Here is a 6,000-nt window from a genome sequence, read left to right as displayed (position 1 = left end):
GCGGCTGCCGGCGCGGCCCGTGCTCGGGGCCCGGGAGCTGCGGCTCTCGCTCCTTCCTGGAAGCCTTGGCGGGCGCCGGTGTTTGAAGCCGCGTGGGGCGCGCAGCGCTCGTCCCTTTTGAAGTGGAAATAGGCCAGTTTGAATGCGCCGAGTTTAATTTTTCACAAGCCTCAGCGGCCGTGCGCCCCCCCCCCCATGTATATACATCTCTCACCCCCCGTGAGTGCTCTCTCCTGCGCTGCCTCCCGCTCAGCCCTTCACATTAAGGACTCGCTCGGTTTGTGTTTGCGTTTCTCGCTGCACAGGTAGGTGGGCAGGTAATGTGTGTGTGCCCTCGCACAGATCATGCCACTGCCAGCAACTCTTTTACAAAACTACAGCGCACGTGCACAAAACACGAGATACAATTACCGATGACTTACAGCGTTTTAGAATTATGGAGACGGGAGAAACGTCCCTTCTTCACTACGGCTGGAAAATGTGAATTATCCTCTTAGCGCGATCCGAGTTTCAAACCCTTAAAAACAGATCACGTGTGGCACATTCCAGCTGGTTTAAATCATTCTCCTTTTTGTGTGTCTTTTTGTGTAGTGCGGTGTCTGGGCAAGTGTGTGTCTGTGTCTGTGTGTGTGTCTGTGTGTGTGTCTGTGTGTGTGTCTGTGTGTGTCTGTGTCTGTGTCCGTCCGTCCGTCCACTGTGTCTACCAGACAGTTCTTTTAGAGACCAACGAGATCAGTCGCACAGAAGGGGGCCCTAGTCCGATAAGTAGGGAGGGGAAGCAGGGGAAAGCACAGTAATGCTCGCAAACAGTAACCCCACTGCCTAGCAGCTTATTGTAGCAGTGCTAATCCTCACTGATATGTATGAACAGACAAAGGAAGCCTTACCCCCCCCACACGAAAACACTCATTAGAGAAAAATGTTTGAATGGTGAAACTGAGTCAACAAATATATTGAAAATCAATTGCATCAAGTTTATTGTAATAAATATAATGAAACATAATAATAGGAAATAAATACCGAAAATGAATAAACCAGGCGCAACCAGTAAAATATCACACAACCATTCACTCGAACCAACGCATACTCATTCTTTCCCACATATCCTAAAAGACACACAGATCCAGCGAGCAAACTAAGATAATAACATCTAGTGAATAATCCGCTCTCCAACAACAAAGTGAACAATATTGGAAAGCCGCAGGATCCCGATTCACTAGGTAGTGGCGTCAACACAATTTATTTTCATCAGTTACATCGACATTTTGATAAATGATTTATTGACAGACGTAAAATGTTATATGTAAACAATCTTGGAGGGATGCAAAGAAACACAAGAACTCCAGTGCCGATGCGCGTTTCGGTGTGTGACCCCAATATTGAGTCTAACCTTCTTCAGGGCGCAGTATCAAGAGAGGCAAACAGGGGAACATAAGAACAACAATTCATGTATAGACTATATGGGGATGAAGCGATGAACTAGAAAACATTGAGGAGAAAGTGATACAGGTGGAAGGTACGTTCATGATACAAAAAAATCAAAAAAGGGTAACATTGGGAGACGTGCCACCAACATGGAGTAATAGGAAGATCACAAGAGGGTGCAAAAAGGAAAACAACTAGAGTGTAGATACAGTGCATTCACATCCTTAAGGCTCCTCACCTTTCACATAGTGGTGCCAGAAAGAAAGTGCAATATGGAGTGAATATTAGACCCTGTCACCATGATACCATCAAAGAAGCTGGTCCCAGAGCAGAGAGGCACTGCACTCTACCTGGACTGTCCAATAGGGATCACATGCACATGAGGAGAAATGGGGTAAGAATCCGGGAGGCAGACCGATGGACCGGTATTCTGTAGGAGGTAGTAAGATGAAACAAGCATTTACAATGCAATGGTCTCGGCATTGGTAAAGTTAGAGCTATTGGCATTGCTCATGACATTATTTTTGTTTATGTTTCTGTTTTTAAAACATTTAAAGAAACGGCATTGTCATGAGCAATGCCAATAGCTCTAACTTTACCAATGCCGAGACCATTGCATTGTAAATGCTTGTTGTGACCAGGGGTCGGCAATATCGGCCCCCTGTAACAAAATCGGCCGAAACCGGCCATCACAAACTGCTCGGCTGCACTCCCCCTCACCCCAGGGGGGGCCAGCTGAGCAGTTTGCCAGGGCCGGTTTCTGTTCCCAGTCCGGCCCTGCTTGGCGTACTCATATTGATACATCAGTCCCCTTCTACCTTGGTTTATGTGCCTGGTTAAAACCCGATGTTGCTGCTTTACTTGTAAAGACATTGAGACTATAGCCTCTGCCCTGTTTATTCATTATTTTCTCCTTTGTTGTTGACTCTTGCATCAGCAAAAGATTCCTTTTGGTGTACCTCAGCACTTGCATCCCAGTTAAGAGGGCTTATGGGATCAGTAGTCCTGTTGGATTCTGTGCGCACGCTCGTGGGCTGCCATTCAGTCGAAAGTTCACACTTGGTGCAACGCTTGTCCCCCGAGGTGCGGAGGCCTCAATTTGTTTCCCTTCCCCCTAAATGACTGGCTTGCTATCGTGACATTTACAACACGTAGGAGTTCTCACTATTTATATAACAGAACTTACAGACACTCGAAAAGGGTGAAACTATGAACGGCTCGGATGAGCACTCCGGGCAGAGGCTGTCTTCATTAAGACAATTCCGTGTAACGGTAGCAGTAGTAACAGTGACTTTAACAATTTGTTGTTCTTAAATAAGGCGGAACATGGTGAGACTCTGGCGGCACATTATCTATTTCACAATATTCCCACTATGGGGTGCGACATTTTTCCTTCAGTTTAATGTTATGTTATGTTATGTTAAAGAAATTTATAAGAGCGCACATATACCCGGAGGTGTCTTGGCGCTAGAACCAACAATGACCCGCAGTAACCTCACCCCTAATACTGAAAAAGCCAGGTTTTTAATTGCTTTCTGAAAACGGTCAAAGAACTGGCAATCCTAAGATGAAAGGGAAGAGAATTCCACAGTTTCGAAGCACCGTAATAAAAGCTATGTCCACCCCAATGGGCCGTATGAATTTACCCGTGCATTAGTTTAAATGGTGAATTTTATAAATTGTGGATTTTGCTTTGCGCAGTTTAAGCATTATACATGGCTTAACTGTAGCATTTCCGATACTCTATTGAAGAGAGCATGTGTTCACCGCATAGGGTTGTTAATGTATTAACGTAATGAAGAATATTTTGTGTATGCCTATTGTGACCTTTAGTGGGAAGGGCTACATATACTGTGTAAATTATGACGCCAACCAGATTGACAAAAGCTTCTTGGAAGCCGAAACACGTCTCTTATCTTAGGGGCCGAGGGAGGAAAATAAATCTTTGCCGTATCTTGACTGACTTGAGTCCGTGCCTTCTACCATGGATGTCTCTGTGGGAGCTGGATTCTCTGTTCATATATATATATGTATGTATGTATGTATATGTATGTATATAGCGTTGCGCGTTTAAGAAAAGTTACCGGGATGAAGAAGAGATGTGAAAATACACGCTGGCAGGTGGGCGAGCTGATCGAGTGTCCCCTCAAAGCTTGTGGCATTTGGTGGGAAAACTTACGCACGGCAGCCCTGCCGTGGAGGGGAGCACCATCCTGCAATGCATGGAGGCTGGAGCTTTGAACCATGTCCAAGCTCAATCAGCACAGCGAGCCGAAAGTAAGAAAATTGTCACCTCAACACCTTGGTGTCCCACTAAGGAAGAAATGAAAGCTTTTAAATTAACATTGCTGCTTTGAACCTACTAAGGGTATTAATTGTTATCTCCGAGGACCACATGTCCCAGCATGCTGCCTGTAGGAGAGTAGGATCTGCTTCTTATAGTTACCCCCACTTTTTGCTGATGTTTCACTGTTTTTCGACTTTAGTCTGGCTGGGGCCCTGCTAACCAGGACCCCAGCCTAGCTGCTTCCTCTGTAAATTGATTACCAGTACCTTAGGTACACTCCAGATGGGATTCTGGGGTACCCTTATAAGTCCCTAGTATATGTTGTGCTATGTACCCAGGGCATAGGTACCCCAGAGGCCTACCAGGGGCTGCAGCATGTATTATGCCACCCCTGGGAAGCCTTCCAAAATGACACCGCAAGACTGCAGCCTGGGTAAGGTGGTGCATGCACCCCTTACTGAGATGTAGGTTCACTATATCTCTCCATATCACTGCACATGTAAACCTATCAGTCACCCCTACGGCAGGCCTTAACAATCCTGAAGGCAGGGTGCTGGGTTTCATGTGAGAGGGTGCCCATGCATGAGCAGAGCCCCTCTGCAGCTTTCGGAACCTTGATTCCGGGTTTGTTTGTGATGCAGCCAGACCATATACTCTTAAGTGCCTTATAACCAAACTGTAAATGCTAACTTTGGAATGGCTGCATGGAAACATGTCATGTTTGATGTCAAACACCTTGGAATCATAACCCCACACCAGTAATTGGTGTCGGAGTATGATCCCACCCTTCTAAAGGGAGAGACATGACAGAACCTGTATACCCGGTACCACCTAACAGAGCCCTGGCCTCACAAAATGGATGCTGCCAGCCACAGACACGAGTCTGCCCTCCTGCTGCTGGACGAAACTCCAGCAGGGGAGGCCTGGACAATAGGTTTCCTGTCACAGGGATGTGTCACCACCTCCCAGACAGGCTTTAGTGTATTGGGGCTGGCTGGGTGTACTCCAAGAGTGCTTTGAAGTCTGCACTGGGGGCACATTTGGTGTCCCTGTGCATAGTCTAGCTCAAACTGGTTGTTGGGGCTACCAGCCCCTGCTCTGGCATGAAACTGGACAAAGGAAATGGGTGTAGCCACCCCTCTTTCCTGAACCTCCCATAGGTCGGTCTCTAGAGTTTGTCCCACCCCTGCCTTGGGTATAAGATAGGAACCCCTGGCTACAGGGTTTTAGATTTCCCTGGACGAAACTCTGAAACAGAATCCTGGAACTTCGACGATCTACATTGAACTAGATGACTGAATAATCTCCCTTGTAGTAAAGGAGTCACTCCCCTGCAAGGCAGGCACCAAAGACGCATCTGACTGGTTTGCATCTCTGAAGCTCCCGCCAGACTCCGAAGAATTTTGCAACACAGGAGGTAGGTTTCCGTGGTCTTAGAGGTCGATCAGTGCCCACAGCAAGTCTGAGGCCCGTATACCTTGTGGCGACCATGTAACCCGAAACCCTGGACACCGCGTCACTTTGCAGCAGCATCAGCTTTCCAGCAACTCCTGCAGCTGAGCTTTGGGTTACTTGTAGCCCTGACCCGAGCAGCATTTCCACTGAAGATTGCCCCCCTACATTCCACGAGTGTTCCGTGAGCTGGCCCTTTGTGTTTTCTCTTGAGGTCCCTTCGCAATCCCTAGTCTGTCTTATGGTGGGTCCCTTTGAAGGCAACTCTAACTCTACTTGGGCTCACCTGGTTGCTCCAGACGTGCCCTGACTCTCCATTGCTTGGGGAGTCCCCAGGACCTTGCTGGGCTGCACCAAAGCATTTTTTCTCTTCCTGCATGGGTTGCTGTTGCCAAGGCTTGTTGTGTTCAATCCGAGCACCGACACCGCAGCACTCGACATCCTTTGTGGGACAGCTCAAATCCAGCTCCTGGTTGTCCTCAACGCCTCCTGGTCCTCGTGGCTGCAGAGTCAAGCTTCACCTCTTCGCAACTGAAACACTGACATCGGTGGGCATTCGTCTATCGTGCCCCTGGTCGCTGGCAAGTGACCCAGACTCTGTCCCCTGTGCTTTCAGGTTCTTCTGATCTTCGATCCAGGCTTGGATCACACCGGACACTTTTCTTCTTCCCGGCAGCAGCACTTTGCAGCAGATCGCCATTGAAATCAACAACGATTCCCGACACCTTTTGACACCTATGCACCTGGCTTCCCTGGGTGAGGTAACTCGAGTGCTCCCGTGGGTGCTGGCCCTAGAACCTCCTAAGTCTAAAGGGGTTTGCTCAAAGTTCTCTCCT

This window comes from Triturus cristatus, chromosome 11 (genome assembly GCF_964204655.1).
Source record: "Triturus cristatus chromosome 11, aTriCri1.1, whole genome shotgun sequence".
Lineage (NCBI taxonomy): Eukaryota > Metazoa > Chordata > Amphibia > Caudata > Salamandridae > Triturus > Triturus cristatus.
This window is presented reverse-complemented; position numbering follows the sequence as displayed.